Raw genomic sequence first — 18,769 nt, 5'->3', positions numbered from 1 at the left:
GACAAGTCTTACACCGTCAAGAATGTTCTTGAAATAAACAGATTAGGATGGGGGGGAAAAAAAAGGAAGAAAAAAACCCAAACGCCAAACCATGCAAGGAAATTAGATGTGGGAAAAATTATCTAGCTTTACATTGAAACCTTTTTATGTCAGAGAGACTGGTAACTTTAGCTTCATATACAAGTTTCAAAACATCAAAGGAATCTGAACTCGATGGACAATTTGATCCTTGAAGTCACTCTCTAAAAAAATTACTAATAAATGCAGATAGAGACCAACAAGAAAACAGCACAATCTTCTGACTTTAGTAGGTTACTTTCCAGAATTTGTTCTTTGTTGCTGTCTCGCAGGTCTCCATGGTATCTGAGTCCTGGGGTTTGGCCTGAGGCTCTTTTTGGGGAAGAAGTCTAACCCAGTCTCTTGTTATAGTAGTCTTTAAGCAAAGGTGAAATTAAAATTCGTATGTCTATATTTTAACAAAATTTATCTGTCATGAGGAAGAACAATGTGCCTGGGTGGCTGTGCCTGTGTTCTGATCACTGAAGATCTTTTTAAAAAGAAAGGTACTAAGAAGGGAAGGACTGGTTTGTGATTAGAATAAGAGTCAGACAGTGGACTTAGAATCATTCCAGGGATCTATAATACATTTCCTCCATAGGCTTAGGAAAACAGTTATGGTTTCTGAACTGTCTGTATGTCAAAAGCCATACACAAACACAGACAAAAGGCTCAGTGGAGGAAATGATTTCTTTTTTACCTGTTCTTTTATGCATCTTTCCTGAATAGCCTAAGTTAGGATCTGTCCATTTCAGGGATCTGCCCAGTACCAGCAAAGCAGCCCCTGGGATTGCTCGGCTCTTCTGTTTCATACCTGGAAACATTTTAAACCCCAAATATTAAAAAAAAAAAAAAAAAAAAGGGAGCAGGTCAGGGAAGAAAAAGAAGGGAATAAGGTAAAGAACTAATTTGCTTGTCAGCCTGACCTTAAAAAGAAATAACATGAACAGGAGGATGAAAGGAGTAAAAGGGAATCTCTACTTTATTATCCTGTAAAGAACCTGTGAAAATGCCAGTCAGTTTTCACAGTATTTCGTGGAGCTCTCAGCTGCCTGGGGCAAGGCTTCTTTCAGGAGAACTTTGCTGGATTTTTCTGTACCATTTTGCTGGATGGAAAATTCTGTCTCTTGGCAATGTAGTTTACTGTCTTGGCTTGTTTATCCAACTAAAACTGAAACAAGATATAAACCAGTCTTGGTTAATATGTTTGTGGGTTTTTTTCTACTGTTTCTGCTGGAAAGAGAAAGTAATTATAAGAGTCAAGTGTGGGTTTGTGGACAACTTGATTTCATACAGGACACAGCAAGAAGATTTGAAGCCAGAAACTCCTCCCACCAGCCAGCTGGTGCAGATACACCTACAAAACTGTCCTGGTGCTGGTATGATTCTGTAACAACCTTGACCTATAGTAGTCCTGGGCCACTGCCTCAGCAACCAGCATGGACTCATTTGCTTTTGGTTGTCAGTAGCTCTGTTACTGTCAGTTGAGCTCTGCTAAAGCAAAAACTTTATTCTTGAAGCAAGGTCAGATCATTTTGTAAACATTACAAGACAAAATATTGAAGAAACACATATAGAAGTGAGTGATAGATAATATACATATAAAATAATGATTAAAATGTTTATATATGTAGATAAAAACATATGTGTATTTTATATACGCATACAGGCACTTAATTAAACTTTATATATGAACACATCTACCTATTTATTTGTCTGAGTAAAAGTAAACATCTGAACAGGAAACAACTTTTAATCTCTGGAGGTTTTTTTAACCAGGATTCAGAAATTAAAAATCTTATATAAGATATGCATTCAGCCATCAAGATAAAAAACTGACCTCACTCTCAGCATCAACATCAGTCCATTAGAGGTTTTTCTTTTTGTATTAATGATACAACATCACCAAAGATGTAAATTGATGGTGCTGACAACTGACTACATTTAATATAAAGTTTATGACATTGTAGCTCTGATAGAACTTGGTAATTCTGAAATAAAACTCTCCTGAACTCTCCGTGAACAAAGACAGAGCTAAGGAGAGCAAATTGGCTTTAGATCTTATGCAAGGATATTTGCTGAAATATTCTGAAGTAAGAAAAATGCATATTTATTTTAGTACAGCACACAGTACTGTTGCCTACACGGTTCCAATTTGAGGATGATTTTACAGGGGTCATGACACAGTTTCTGTTGTTTATATTCTGCAGAAATAAAGCAAAAGAAGGGGTTTTTATAATAATATAAAGCAAACCGATAATAATAAATTGATGAATTTTTCACCTGAATTTCCCATGAGAATTAGGAAATTGGAGCATCTTTGTATTTTATTTTTTACGCACACATCGACATTGAACACTTCTGGTTCTTTCTCCTTATTACTAGTAAATGACTTTTTTTATCAGTTTGCTGCTTCCTTTCTTCCAACTATTCCAGGGAAATCCTTTGCTTTTCTTTCTGAAGAGAATCTAAACAAGGTCATTCACTGACGCCTATTCCCACACTTTTCTGCTACTAGTCAGCAATACAGAGTCTAACTGTATAAAGCAGACACATCTTGAGTGTGACAGTTCTCCAGTGTCAGGGAAGCATGTGCCTAGAAGTTGTCTGTGGATAGTTGGGACACTGAGAGGAAAAGTAGAGGGTTGGTGGCAAGAAGAATTGTAGCTATAATTTTTTCTTTAAAACAGCCAAATCTCTCTTCTCTACTGGGTCTCCTGGTGGAGAAGTCTCTCTCTTCTCTCAAATATACCACCATCAGTTTAGCAAGAATCACAGTGAATGAAGAAGGAAAAAGTTCATTAGGGATGGCACCAAATACCGATACTTAGAAATGGGTTTGAGGCCAGGCAAAAGTTCAGTCCACATGTGTGGGAAAAAGCAGGAGAGAGCAAACAACATCCATCTCTGGGATGAACAAACAAGTTGTTCTTTTAGGAGGCCATCTTTCATAGACATTTTCCTGCCATGTGCCTCTATTCTGACTGAAAGCAAACCTTATCTATGTTAGTTGGCATTTATGTCTGCTTTTCAGCCCAGGCACTGCCAAGTGCCTCAGGCCTTCCAGCCAACGGCATATTATTCCAGACTGGTTACAGTGCTCCTCTCCTGTGGTTTTTGTTTAAACCACCTCCACCACATACCACAGAGAAGACAGCTGTGCAGGGAACATGTGACTGGCTGAGAAGTGTAACTGGTAATCTACTAGGCTCAGTACAGGGACTGGAGAGAGAAGCTCTTAAAAACAGCGCTGATATTTTGATTATAAGGCAGGGATTTGCAAAGAGGTGTAGAGAAATTTACACTTATTCACCCGTAATTGAATAATATAAATAGTAATTAGCTGGTGTTGATTTTCCAAAGGTAAGTGTTTGTGTACCTATGACACTGCATGCGGCTGATGCAGCTCCAGAGAGCCAGGCTATGGCTGCAGGCAGCCCACAGCGCAGCTCATCGGGGGGTGCTCACTGGAGACTGGCCCTGAGAAAGCTTGACTCATTTTCTTAATTATAAACACCGAGCCAAACAGGTGAAATTTCAGAGTCTTCAGTGAGTTTTGGAATGTTACTAGACTTATTTATTCAGAAAGCTATTTTTGAGGGTCCTTCATGACAAGGTGGGTGCTAGCCTGGTGTCTCAGGTTCATCACAGTTACCCGTCTCCAGCAACAACACTGGTAGGTGCTGAAGAGTTTTCTCTCGCAAGAACTGGCTGCAGCAGCGTGCTGCAGTGATGTGTGGCACAGCTGGTACAACTTAGTACTCAGGCATGAAGACAGGATGACCACTGTCAGACATGCTCACTGTCTGATACTGAGTTTCCCAGTTTTGGATTACTGTGAGATCCCTATTTGCTTGCGGATGCTTAGTGAAGCAAAACTCTGTGAAGACTTTTGGCATCTGCTCTTAGCTAGAAGGGTGTAGGTCTTGTATTCAAATAAGAAAGGAATTTGAGAGATTATCAGAATTTCAGCATTATTAGGAAGACTAATTTATGAAGAATTCAGCTAGCCAGTGTTCTACACCTGGTGTTGTTTCCAGAAGGAATAAATTGCTACTGTTGATCTATAAAGCCTCCAGCTCTCTAAAAACAGGCTTCATGCTGGTGCCATAAATCTGCAGTCTGCAGCTGGGACTGATAGAACCACAGTTAGCTAATTCAGAAGGAAAGAGCAGACCATGTCAGGCTGTCTGCTGTCATAACTTTAAGATATTTCCAGGCTCTATTTTTTCCAGGATTCTATTGACATGATTGAAGAATTTTGTCATGGGGAGGGAGTCAGGAAAAAAGGGAGTGGTAGGTGCTAGGATATGATGGATTCTGGGCTCTACTTGCATGAGTCCTTTCCCTGGACAGAATATAGCTATCCCCAGACATATTTTACCCTTCAGGTTGTGCAATTAAAAAATATGAGTTATGCTGGATTAAACTGGGTTGGCAATGAAAAAAGAAAACAACTTTGCTAAAGTTGAACACACAAGCACTACACAACTTCCTGTCTCTCTAGTGTTCAGCAACTGTTTATTTGAAATCATTTTGTGCCCAAGGTTAAGTTTCCATTTAATGACAACAAAATGTAGAAAATGTGATTCTGGCCACAGGAGATTTGATGACAAACTTCTCTGCAAGATTTAGATTTTTTTTTCCCCACTTCAGAGTAGCTAACCAGCACTGTTTACTTTTCTTTCAATTCTTTATAGAATGATGGATCACATCAAATCTATTTAAGTAGTAGCACAGCAAAAAAGTGATGCAATAATTATTAAAATTGCATGGACTACTATGCTATGACTGCTACTGGATATATCTTAGCCAAGAGCATATAAAAGTATGAATATCATGGTTCATAAATATTTATCTGCAGGAAAAATCCTGACAATAGAAGTCTTTTTAATCTAGCAAACATGCATATCATATTCTTGAAAAAAATTAAAATTCTGTGGGTTTTTTTAATAGAAGGGGTAATTAATCATCAGAATAATTTGTCCAGGCGTTATTTTGGCTTCTCTGTCACTTGGAGTTTTAAAGGTGAGATTAAAATATCAACTTGAAAGATTTGATCTAATCCAGAGGTTATTGGACTTGATGCCACAATTAATAGACAAACATCTCTGACTGTAATGAACAGGTAGTTTGACTAGAAGACCCTGTCTCTTTCTTTTATCCTGGCCACATCTGACTTTATGGTATAAGTCAGGGTGAGCTTCTGAGGATTGAAGAGATGCTTGAAAAGAGTAAAAGCTATGGACTAGAGTTCCTCTGAAATAAAGGCTGGACAGCATGCTGGACAACATACTCTAGCTGACACTCCTCTGAGTGCTGGGATTGGACTAGACAATTTCTGAAGGTCCCTTCCAACCTCGGTTGTTAAGTGGTTCTGTAGTACATCACATTTTTTTCCAAGCTCAAGTAATCTTTAACCTTTGGGACCAGCAGACTTCTGTCCATCCTCAAAACAAGCAGAACTGGAGATCCTGTAAAGGTCTTTCTTTAAGAAAGACCCTCAGATCCTTCACAGATGCTCACTGCTTCCAAACTGCAGTTTGACAGCCATGAGAATAGCCTATGATGTCATTAGATCAGCAGATAAAATACACCTTCAGTCTATCTAAGCATTGCCATCACTTATTCATTATTTAACCTTTATTAGTTACTAAAGAATGTAATATCACTCCCTCAACAAGTGGACTGACACAGAAATAAACCTACTAATAAAATGGTGGAACAGCTGAGACGATGAGGAAGAAGTAATAGAGGTCCCATCCGACCCTTACAGAGGCATAATAAAGGTCTTATCTGTTCAACTAATACTGCTTCTGTCAGCCTGTGGGTTTGGGTACTGTCATCTTGGCACAGAGAGCTGTGTGGGTCATGGGAGCAATGGGAGTTGGGGACAAACTGTCACCAAACATTCAGGCTGCTGTGGGGTGCTGTGCTTCCCCTTGAGAGACGAGACTGGTGCAGTGCCTGGTGAGTGTTACAGCTAGTTAATGTTTAAATGCATTGGAAGTCCCCCTGAGGGCAAAATGTGGAGGACCTTACCCCTAAACTGCTCTCCATAGCAGGTGGCAGCCTTGCTGGGGCTGGACTCTCAGTAAGCAGCTAGAAGCAGGTTATTTTCCCATGGTAGCTATCTAGAGAGTCACAGTGGAAGTTAATTTAATTCTGCAGTGGTTTACTGAAGGCAGTCTCCAATGATATATTGGTTTCAAAGCATTCCCTTTTCAGCTTCATCTCTCAGGTAACAATTCTTCTAGATCTTCTAGGCTCCTTAAATAAAATATATCTTCTCTGTAATTCTTCCCTGTCTCCTAAAAAGAGGTAGGAACAGGCATATGCCTGATGCAATACCTTTTATGCCACAAGTGTCGTTACCAAGCAACCATCCCATATGGCTTTGGCAGAACACAAACTTCTTCAGTCACTAAGCCTTCAAACACCTAAACCAAAATATGCCAGCAGAAAATATCAGAGATCTAGGTGAAGCAATTCTTTTTCCAAATCAACAAATGATTTTTCCAAATCAACAAATGATTAAGGATGATTACCATACATTAGCACCATGGCTATCATGCACATTTTCCAAAATGTTGCCACAAATGAATGTTTACTTGCATGTGAAGATTAATTGTATCTGTTGGTGAGAGGAGGCAAACTCTCATGTTGTCAGCATTCTAAATATTTTTATTATGGCAGATCCAGTGCATTCTGAATGAAATTGGAAAAATATTCACAGCTTCCACCCCCCGAGTAGAATAAAGGGAGAGATGAGAGACTTACCAGTTCCAACCAAATGCTTTTCCATCAAGTACTACAGGTAGCAATTTGTGTCATCACAAAGCTAGTGTAAAATTATCTTACCTTACAGTGACATTGCTGACTGGTCTTCCATTTCACAGTCATTAGAATAAAATTTGTGTACTTTGCTCAGCTTCCAGATTTGTGGCTGTGAGGCTTTTTTGAGTCTCTGCAAGTGCATAGTCAAAGGTGAAGGATCAACAAAGGTGAAGATTTAACTCATTGCAACTCAGTTGGCTACAATCAGTTGACATCTTCTGGGGACTAGTTGTAGAGTATATTTTTATATGCCCAGTGGATTAAAGCAGCAGAAAACAAAGTAGCTGGAGACACATATCACGATCTGTGGGTATAGATACAGTGACATTCCAACTGGAGGACATGAGCATCAGCCAAAATAGACCAGTCAGGTAAGAAGTTTCAAAATGTATTACCACTACCTGAAAAGAGGCAATTTCCAGTTAATCAGCCTTCCGTTCGCTTCTCTGCTCATTGAAGGAGTTGACATTCTACAGGAGCACAGCTTGGTTCCTCACACGGAAAGGTCTTGTAGTCCATTAAATCCTCTTAGTCCATAAATAGAAACAGGAGTTAGAGACCTTTGGAAATGAGAACATAACTATATACAGTTACATTCATCTGTCTGAAAAAAAAAGAAGTGGTGGAAACCAGCAGGAAGATGATGAAATTACCGGTACTTAAGGTCATGTATTTGCTCTATACTGGTATCTGGTTTAAAAATGTAAGTGTTTTGATGTACATATATAAATTATAGCACGTAGAATCTTGCACATACAGAGGCCAAGTTTGTCCTTTCAAATGCAAGTAAATATCCAAGAGCTAAGAACAACAGGGCCCAAGGTCCATTCGACAACTGTGTGATTGAATAGGTTTGACAGTTCCAGTCCCTCACATGCTATAGATGCAGCATTCAGAAGTGTTTTAAGACTTCACAGCACATAGAAAAACGCAGAAAATTGATCCTGACCAAATGACTGACTCAAAGGCACGAATTTCTCTTTCTCTTTGTTTTCTTGAAGCTGATTCCGGGTAAAAAGTTCCTAAGACATAATCCTAGCTTCCAAAATGTACCACTTCTCAAAAAGGAAGACTTTTGAGATATAGCTATAAATGTTGCCCTTTGTGTTTTGTGAGGAAAAGGAATCATGAGATATCTCATCCTATTTTGATCTTTCACGTAAAATTTCTTTGAATGGCCTTTCAGTGAATGCAAAAGGGCAGGGATAAAACTCTGTATGTTATTTCCTTCAGCATTTTATGGTTCTAGGGCTGTCTCCTGTCATCATGTATCATGTCTTAACGTGTGATTTGCCTTGGCTTGTGGACCCTGGCTTTTTGAGACTTCAGTGTACCACTTTTTATTTTTTGTTAATAAAAAAATCTACAATTAAATCAATGGAATTATACAAATAACCATGACTCAAATAAGTGTTCTGCTAATGCCTGCTAGTCTGGACACTGTGCTATTGATTCTCATTATTGCAAAAAGGGCCATAAAAATCAGCTAATAAAATGTTCTACTGCACAGATGAAATGTTGTCGAAGTCCAGTCTTCATTTTCTTTTTTTCGGAGTGTCTGTCAATCCTAGAACTAGACAGCATGCTTATCATTGCTGTTAATTTTTTTTTTTAGGAATCATTTGTTTTCAGAGCAAATAACTAGTTTTTACTAATTTCAATTGATTTGATATTAAAATATTGTAGTATGCAATTATTAGTTGCATTTTGTTGTTGTATGCAGAAATAAAATTTTGAGGCCCAATAAAAATCCTTCTGAAAATACAGGGAACTGACTAGAATATCCTGCCCCCGTACCCTGAACAAAATGCCCAGTGGTAATTTTTAATTTTTGAGTTTACTTGGTACCTCCACAACTTTTTCTTTGCATGTCGCAGGGTGAATATGTGTGGAGATTAGATTTACTCTGCAATATCCGAATCACACTCTTTCCTGCCAATTAACATCAAAGCCAAAAAAAAAGGCTTAGTCTGCCCAGTAGGTGAAGAAATTTCACAGGTAGCTAAAAGTTATTTTTCCTGAGTTTAGTATGCAGCACGTGTTAATATATTTGTAGTATTCAGAGATCCTGATCAAATCATATCTTTTTTATACTGTTGCATAAACACATCCATATTGCTAATTAGAAGTTCTTTTAAAATTGAAATCATATTTCCATATTTTGAGAAAGGGATTTCAAATTTTTTTGCGCTCAAAATTGTGTGCAGCTACATTGTATATATGTGGATAAAGGCTTTTTTCAGAGTAACAGGGATTCGCTTATTTTTGTTGAGTTCCTCTCCAGTTCAAGTTGGGTAAGCAAGTCCAACAGCAGTGTGCCAGTTTTTCCCACTTACGAGGACACCACTTACATCAGTCTCCAGGTTTTCCTGTGGAACTGTGTATTTAATATTCTTTCTCCTGGGAAGTAAATGGAAAAAAACAAAATTAGTCACCATGGAATGTCAGTGTCCACTCAGTACTGTTTTACCATACAGTTCTTTTTGTGGATAATGGAAAGATAATTTGATATATCATTTCTGTTTCATTTTAGGATACATGCCTTACAGCTTTTCAAGTGTAATAAAGATATGACATGTGCAATAACCTTTTCTTTCATTGTGAATAAAAATGTGTTATAATAAAATAGGCTGGTAGAATTCCATCAACCAGAACACTTCAATAAGTAGCTTGCTTCAACTAAAAAGTAAATGGAGAAGGAAAAGAATGTCAGTTTGTCTTTGAAACCAGGAACATGCAGGGTCTCACGACACAATTTTTTTTTAATGTTTTGAGGCAACAATACAACAGCTAATAAATTCATTATTTATCTAATTTGCATTTTAGATGGTTTCTTAATTAATTTTTGAGCTTTCTTTGACATGTATGACTCTATAAATTGCATTAAAATGTAATTAATTCTACCGGTATCAATCAGCTGTCAAGAAAAGAGAAGCGAACTTCCTAGAGATTTCCATCTCCAGAGTCCATGTTCTACAGAACTTTCATCTTCCAGCAAAGCTCAGATTTAGATAAAATGCATGCCTATCACTTTCAACAATGATATAAATATATTTTTCAAGCATGCATTTCCATACTGTCTTGTTTCACTGGAGGAGATTTTATCAACATCTGATGGATGTATTACCTGCTTTTGCCCAATTCTGGTTAAATTATAATGACAATATTACTAATGTTAATAATACCAATGTTTTAGGGGCTTCTTAATCTGTATATATGGGGGGAAAACAAACTACCCTGTCTTCCCATGAGTTAACCTGGAGATGGGAACTCTTGTAATGAAGATTATCCTCTCGAGAAGAACCAACCTGTAGGAATGCTCTGAGATTTGACTTTCTACATTATATCAAATCACTAATCATGGCAATTCCGTAGCTTGGGTCTTCTCCTTATTAATTCAACTGCTTCTTTCCCCCTCTGTCTCTTCCATTACTCCTCTTGGTCTCTTTCTTTTCTTTATATTACTAGTCTTAGTCTTTAGGTTCTTGCACAAGAAAATTACCAAAGAGTAATAACAAACAGAGACAGAAGTGCCCTGCTTTTCTGCAAGTAATCTTTATCTTTGTAAAAGATTTCATTTTCCATCCTTACAAGCATAATTCATGACCATTTTTAGGCTTGAGACTGGCAATTGTAAGTGCTTGTTAGCTTCTCAAAATATACCTTTAAAAATAATTATCGTTGGTGAGAAAGGAAAATTACTTTGATACATAAGTATTAAAATGTGAAAAAAACCTCGAGCTGTGCTGTATTCTCTAAAAGAAAAACATATAACTTCATGGTTGCTTAAAGTACCCATAATATTACATGAAGTTTCAATGACACAAAGTTGCAAGAAACATCCAAATGGATTTCGTAACAGGCTCATCATCCTATGTATAATTATCAAACAAAGCATTTCATATGAAAACATGACTGTATAATTAAAGGAGCACCTTGAGCACTCTGATTCACCAGATGTCTCAAAGAAGCAGTCTGGTTCAATGGGTATGACATTAAATTGGTTATTATGAGAACCAGATAATTTTCTCATCTTTGATTGCAGTGAATTTTAGATACTTCATGTTTGAGGTTATTCATTTGTAAAATTGGTTCGGTAATGCCTGTCTCCACTTACATGTCTATGACAGAGCACTTTTAACCATGATACCTTCAAATATGCCGGAGGAAAAAGAAAGACTTTTAAGAAGGAGGACAATACTGAAACAGATTGATCTTTTTAGTCTTCTGGCTCAACAACTCTGCAATACTTAACACAGAATTATTCTTCCAACTGTAAGTGCTCCTAACTGTCATGGCCTCAGTTTTTTTGGCACTTTCTACTCCTTAAGATAAGGTGAATGTGGCAATTCTCCTGCGTCTGCCCCATATTCTCCTTTATAGGGACATGACTAGACTCTAACAGTATCTGCAAGAATGGCCAGTCATACACAACATACTAAAAAATACAATGGCAAAGTGGTTTCAGGAAGGATATAAGCAAGCAAAACAAATTAAAGATGAGAAAGTGGGGAGTACTACCAGGAATATTCAGCAAGAGAGTGCAGGCATTGATGGTTTAAAGTACACGGAGGTCATGATGCCTTGATGTTTTATTGCCTGGTTTGAAGGAGGAGGATGGTTTGATTGATGAAACTATATTTTTTTCTGTCCTGTTAAAGAATTAAAAGTTGTTTTGCTAGAATTCATTTATATAACATACTATAAATCAGAGGGCCATCAGTTACAATGAGCTACTCAAACAAATGGTAGTTGATTGTCAACTATACTACTAATCACATATTTACTTCTGCAGAAGTATGTATCTATAGGCCTATGTACCACACTTTAAGCCATTCAAATGCTTAGATCAATCTTCTGCTTGCTATCCTGTTTAGGAATGAATTGCATCATTTGTTTTTGTTCTGAGCCAGTGGACACAACTTGCCTATTGGGACTTCAAAGTGGGAGAAAACTGTCCTAAACACACAGAAAACTGTACACATTGGCTAGGCAAGAAATTTTCCCCTAAAGTAATCTCAAGTTCACCAGGGCATGAGAAGTCACTTGGTTAGCAAAAGTCTGTGCATTATTCCTTGAGATTCAAAATAACTTTATTTGGAAATCACAGTCAAAAATAAAATGTGTTCTACAGTCCCTCCTATGAAATGTATCATTGCCTTTTTAGAAACCAAAATTCAATTCCTTTAGAGGTAGAAACAGCACACAATCTTGTGTAGCCTTTGTGCAAGTATTGTCTTTGACCTAAGGAGAAGGGATTCAAGGACAGCAGAAGGGTTTTTCCTAGCAATCCTGGTGAAGATCTAAGGCGAAGGGAGCAACTCTTAAGGATATAGCAGTAGATACCCACACGACTACCGTGGTCATGACATCTCCGCAAAGGTGACCGATCAATACCAATTACACGACATGCACCTCACACCCAAAGAATGGAAAACATCAGCTCATTTTCAACAGGTCATCAAACATTCAAGAGCAAATATTAAACCTCACTCCTCTCTGAGGCAGAACAGACACAGAAAAGCTGCTGGCAGAGGGTGCCTTTGCCGCCTTGTGAAAAGAAACACGGCAGCACTTCTGGGTGCGGGGGCACCAGGGGCACCACTGCCACCAACCCTGAGCACGGTGGCACAGCCACGAGCAGGCACGATGGAGCAGAGCCTGCTCCCTGCTACTGAGCCCTTCCTTTGAGCACCACGGGTGGGGGACTGATACACTTATATTATGCTTCACAGCTCCCCAAAAATAAATCTTCCCTGGGGTTCCGGGAAGGAAAAGGAGGCAGCTAAAGCAAACAGAATGATCACATGATAATGAAACAGGCAGTGCCAAAGGTACCTTGGAAAGATATGAAATGCTTTGATTTTTTTTTTCCCCAAAGATGAAAGAAACAAAAGTTCAATATAACCAATAATTAATTTAGCATAAATTATTTTCCAATTGTTTTAGTTTCACTCAGCTCAACATGTTAGTTATTTTCCTCCCCTTCTTGTTGGATGTTTCAGCTATTTTCAGGAGATAAAAGATGTTTCACTCCATAGAAATAGAAGAAGCCTTTTTACTATTATTATTTGGAACTGCAGATAAGAGAAGTCTGTGAAAATAATTCCGGGGACAGACTACCTTGAAATTTGTTTGACAGAATTCATGAAACAACTTTATCAAAGTCTTAATAAATCACAGTCTCTGTCCACTCCTAGACTGAGAAAAAACAAATATAGCAATTAATATTTTAAGAAGTTGCCTGTTTCTTCCTTACGATTTTAGGAGTTCTAGGGAACCATAATGTGAGACACAGGATTTTATCTTAGTTTATAATCTGGATTTTTGCAGTGCTTCATTTCAGTTAGAGATGGTGGAATTTGTTACTTAGAACTCTGTACAAATACAAATTTGTTCTGTCAATCCTTCTTTAAGGATTGTTGCTATTTTTTTTGCTGTGTCTGGTAAAACTTCAAAAAGATAAAACTTATGACAAGGAAGACATTTTTAAAAGAAAAAATTCCAAAGTTAAATCGGCAAAATTTAAAAAAGTGACCAATTTAATGAAAATCAGGATGCTTTTCAGTTTATATTTAGACTGTAACAATACTTGTGCACATATTTTATGGAAGATATGGACACATAAAGAATGAATGGTTTTATAGTTTAAAATGTACCATTTTCAATGATTTAAAGACTTCCCCCATGAAGTAAAGCAGAAAGATGCAATTAGCCACTAAGTAAAAAAACCCTGTACCTATGAGTTTTGTTTTTCTGTTAAACAAATAAAATTCTACTAATACTTCACGCAAATAAAATGAAATCTCTCAGAATGCAACCAGGAAATACTTCTGTCTGATGTTTTCATAGCCTTCAAAATATTCTGTTAGTTGTTTTTCTGAAAACTTTTCTGATGTTCAAGTTCACTATTTGAAGGTGTGATACAGCTGGGGAAAAGCTGTTAGACATTGCCTACGAGAAGGAATTGTTACTTTGCTAAGTCAAAGTGCCAGCCATGTCATTTGATTTCACAAAGAAAATGTGCCAAGGCTTGGGAAGAAACTGGCCAGGTGTGGGAATAAGGCCCCAGGTGAAAAGGACAGTGACTGAGGCCTGAACAACACACGGATTCCAGTCAAGTGGTCTGAGATGTCTTCAGGAGTCCAGCTATGTGAAAGTGGAGTGCACTGCAGTGGCAAGGGATGGAGCACCTGGAAAGGTGTCTGTGAGGCTCCAGTGGGGAGTGAGGGGGAAGGATTTGCAAGGCTAAGCAGGATTGTGTGCAATGGAAAATGAAGGTATGGCATTATGCTGTTTGTAGGTTAACGTGAGGGTATAGGGAAGTGTAGCCTGAAGAAACAGCGCCTAGAAGCAGAGAAAGCAAGGACTATGCAGACCCACTAAAGTTCAGATATTGGCCGAAGCACTGACTGAAATGCCTCTCTGGAGATAACAAAATCATGTCTTACTCAGAAGACTTCTTAGGCAACATTCAAGGTAGATAGCTGGATATGTTTTGTATAATAGACGGTTATGCTACAATTTTCTATACACACAAAGGGAAGGCAAGGAATATATATACTTTTAAGGGTTATAAAGAAGCTGAGAGGAGTAAATTTGAGCCCATGGACTCTACTTATACGTTTTTTTTTTAATAGCTGTAATAAATTCTTATATGGTAAATTCTGGTCGTGGACACCTTCTGTAAGGATACCAAACACCAAATGCTGAAAACGGAAATAAGCATGAGACCACCTATGTCTAGTTTTGAGGATGCAAGCAAAAAATAATATTTTATATTAAGATTAAAAAAAAATGGCTTTTTTTTTTGCAAACATCAAACAAGATAGCATGCAGAGCAGTTTCCTCAACAACTACAACATGCAAACACCTCTTAGATGATAATGGAAAACCAGTTATCTCACTCCTCCACACTGTGGTGGGCATGAGCTGAGTCTATCACTTTAAACTGAAGATTGACCATGCCAAGTATTTCAGAGAGAAAACAAAGAACTGGACTTGGTACAGAAGTGGTGAATGTAGAGCTAAGTCCCTGTTATGTGTGCAGCAGAGCAGCAAGCAGCCAAGCCCCTGAATTTCAGCTGAATGAACTGCAAAATCAGGGAAAGATTCAATGAATTTCAATCCATTTGGGTGTATTCCCTAGGGCAACTGGAAGTGTTAGGACTTGAAAATAGCATTAAATCATTGTAAAGCTCTAACCAGAAGTGTACCCATATCTAGTTCTCAAATGAAAAATTACATCAGAAAAGAGGCAAGGACATGAAGTTTCCTGAACTGATCTTGTCCTACACCTGCCAGCAGGAAGCATGAAAGCTCCTGCCAGCAGGAGACAGAAAGGCTCCTGAAGAGAACATGCCCAACCTGCCTGTCCGACTCTGAAAAGCAGAGAAACCATGGAACCTTTCTGAGTTTCAGAGAACAATGGAGGAAGAAAAAGGGGGAAAATGATGGTTGCTATTTGCAAAGATGGCAGTGGAATCTTTCCAGCATTTGTTTTTGTAAGACTGTGAAAAGCTGGGTGAAACAGAAGCTTTAAGCAGTTCTTGGGAAACCCGAAGGAAGAGGGTATAACTACATTTCATAAATATGCTTTCAGTAATACTCACAAGTACAGGTCATATATCACAGTTAAAATGTTGAAACCACAAATGAAGATTTTGGCAGCAGACAAGACTTTAACCCCAACTGGCAACTCAGCCCCGCACAGGCACTCGCTCACTCCCCTCCAGTGGGAAGGGGGAGAGCATAGGAGGAGTAAAAGTAAGAAAACCAGTGGGTTGAGGTAAAGACATTTTTATAATAAACAAAAGCAATACATGCAAGCAAAGCATGGAATTAATTCAAGGAATTAATTCATAACTTCCCGTTGGTGGCAGGTGTTCAGCCATCCCCAGGAAAGCAGGGTTCCAGCACAGGCAGTGGTGACTTGGGAAAACAAACACGGTCACTCCAAACATCCCCCACTTCTTCTTCCCACTGGTTTAGATGCTGAGCATGATGCCATGTGGTATGGAATATCTCCTTGGTCAGTGAGGATCAGCTGTCCTGGTTGGGTCCCCTTCCAACTTCTTGTGCACCTCCAGCCTCCTCACTGGTTGAGTGGTGTGAGAGGCAGAAAAGAACTCGATTTTATGCAGACTCTGCTCAGCAGTAACCAAAACATCCCTGTGTTATCGACACCATTTTCAGCACTAATCCAAAATGCAGCACATACTAACTACTGTGAAGAAAATTAACTCTATTTCAGCCCAAATCTGCACACCAGATTTAAGACTATGGTCTTGATTTTAGAGTTGGCAGTGGCACATTTGCTGCCAGTCATCAGAAAAAAAAAAACAACAGTCCATTGAATTCGTACTGTTCTGCTTGTAGCTGTGTAAAGAACTGTAAGGACAGTCCAGTTCTGGACCTGCAGGGTCTCTTTTCCTGGTGGTCCTCCTGTGACAGCTAAGGAAGACTTAAGAAATAAGCAAAAGCTTTATTATAGGTAAGATACTTCATGCACTTTCCAGGCAAAAAAACCCCAAAGGCTAAATTGTGCTTTACTAGCACAGAAAACTCAAGTTAACTCTGAGAATGACTGTTTTCTGCAGGAATTTAAGTAATAATAATAAAACATTTGTTAAGAAGGCAGCTAACAGGATTTTATGCGTAGCATCAAGGTGCAGTAATGAAAGCGTGGAAAACTAAAAGTTATTTCCTTGTGCCAGCTGACCACGAAATGGAAGTGTTGGACAAGACTTATGAAGGAATTATGCCAAAAGCAGCACCTGACAGCCATACCAATGTGCTACAGAGCCCCAGAAGCAGCAGCAATTTGGCTATGCAGGGAAGAAGTTAAAAATAATAAAGAAAAACATCAAATATACTTAGTTGTGGCTGAGATTTATCCCACATAGTCAGAAAAGATACATGTAATAACAACCTTTGCTATGCAAACGTCTAAGGCCTGGTGAACCTTGCTTGCTATTTACATGCTGCACAACTAAGTACAACATTAGGGATCTACTGTCTATCACCCAGTTTTATGAGAAAACAGTTTCCCAGTGTTTTGGGAAAACATTAATATGAGCTCTGGTCAAAACTGAATCAAGACACTGTAATGAAAATATCCCATTTCTGTATAAATTTGCTCTGCAAACAACCAGTGCCAGTGGTATTACTGTTAAAATGCCAGCTGTAGAGTAGATTTAATTACTAAGACCTGGGTTACCAAGAGTTCTGGACCACAAATAAGCAAGAAATAAAATCTCTAAATATTGAAAAAATCTTGATATGCATTTAATACAAGTCCTGCATAAGGCAGGCAGTGCTAATATACCTTACAGAGGAAGAACAGCTGTTAAACCACAAAGTGTTACTTGTAATCTAATCTATTTAGCAGAGATCAAAGGCAAAATGCTGAAGAGCTGTTCGTCAATCTCAATCCGAGATTTGTGGAGGTTACGAGATGAGGCTCCTCTGACTGATAAGAGGGGTTACAGTTTTTATTCACCTCAGGAGGAGGAAGAAAAGGTGGTGTCAGAAAATGATTGACAAGAGCAAAAAGCAAAACCACTTCTTCTGGAGATTGTTTTCATAGTCACGTTAAAGAATCAGAAAAAAACCCCAATCCTACAACCTTGTCATGAATAACACCAACCAAAGAGAGATTTCCAGCTTATAGTAAAGTTACGCTTTATAGTTGTAGTTTACTATAGTTTATTTTAGTTTTTCATTTGTTCTTTTTCAGTCTCATTTCCTATTCTTGGTGTCTGCAGGCACACGTATCTGTTGTTTGCAATAAATTTGGAATTCTTTTGCCAGTTTAAATCAGATTTGCCAAGGGAATACAAGTTTCATATGTGCATTCCTACAACAGAGTGAAAACAAACAACAACCTATGAATATATTATGTCCTGTGGAAAGGACTGCAGCCTGTGTTCACTGCTTTTTAGTTAGCCCTGAATCTACATTAGTGTTTGTGAAAGAGTCACAAAGACAATTAAACTGGACTACCTTGGTTGTTGTCCCCTGAACTACCTGAGGGAAGGTATTATTTGAACCGGGGAGTATGAATCAAGGGAACAAGCCTTGCTGCTATTTTTAAGGCGTATATATTTGATTACTCTTGATTGCAAGCTTGAGGAAGTATGAGACTGAGGCTGAGATTTTCCTGTGTTTAGCTTTAGATTTAAGCTTCTTGTCCAAAGGTAGGTTACATTCTGTTAGTTTATAACGTTCTTATGATATAGTTTCTACAGAGTTTAATAGGAGCATTTACTGTTTAATGTTCTAGCCATATTTCATATTATAAGGGATATTTCCTTTTTGTTATCACTTTTCCATTTTGTAGAGTGACATATGCCACTGAAAGTAAGTAATATAAACCTTGTCTGTAGAGTCTCATTCCAATATGCCATGCATAGTATTCAGGCACATAAAACACCCTTTTTATTCCTTGTTCTTCACTTATGGGTTCAAGTGCAAATATTTAACCTTTTAAAATGTTATTGTAAGCTTGCACTATACAAACACTGCGCTAGAAGACATCCTTTCTTTCCAAATACCAAGACCTCATATCAGAGGTGTTTTATTTCTGGAATCTATGCAGAAAAGCAAATGCTGACATCATGTTTATCTTGTGTATTCAATGGCAGGATCTGGGTACTGTTGTTTTGTTGACTGAGGTATCTTAGTTCTCAGCTAGACCATATCATTCCTACTTCCCCAGGGAAACAGAAGTACAAAAGTTCTCTCCACTTGTCTCAGATCTCACAAGGATTTCTTTACTTCTAGGTTTGATGTAAAGCCCTCTGCAAGTTTGTTCAGATTTCAGACAAATCTATTTCTTTCTAGCTCAAGACATCATAACTTCCTCAAATTGCTT

General features: G+C 38.1%; 1 long non-coding RNA gene across 2 annotated transcripts in view; it reads right to left on the bottom strand.

The window, feature by feature from the left end:
* Positions 1–1,054: 1,054 nt before the first annotated feature.
* The window catches only part of LOC116787031, a 36,399-nt gene continuing 18,684 nt past the window's right edge, over positions 1,055–18,769 (bottom strand). Inside the window, exons 4-7 of one of the 2 annotated variants that reach the window (XR_004357134.1) lie at positions 9,246–9,294; positions 6,919–7,498; positions 2,341–2,514; positions 1,055–1,228 (exon numbers count right to left, since the gene is read on the bottom strand). This is a non-coding gene — a long non-coding RNA (uncharacterized LOC116787031). The remainder of the gene's footprint in view (positions 1,229–2,340; positions 2,515–6,918; positions 7,499–9,245; positions 9,295–18,769) is intronic. The other variant, XR_004357135.1, reaches the window with a different exon arrangement.

The sequence above is a fragment of the Chiroxiphia lanceolata genome, chromosome 5, assembly GCF_009829145.1.
Source record: "Chiroxiphia lanceolata isolate bChiLan1 chromosome 5, bChiLan1.pri, whole genome shotgun sequence".
Lineage (NCBI taxonomy): Eukaryota > Metazoa > Chordata > Aves > Passeriformes > Pipridae > Chiroxiphia > Chiroxiphia lanceolata.
Note: the sequence above shows the minus strand (reverse complement) of the source record. Positions and strands in the feature narration are given on the sequence as shown.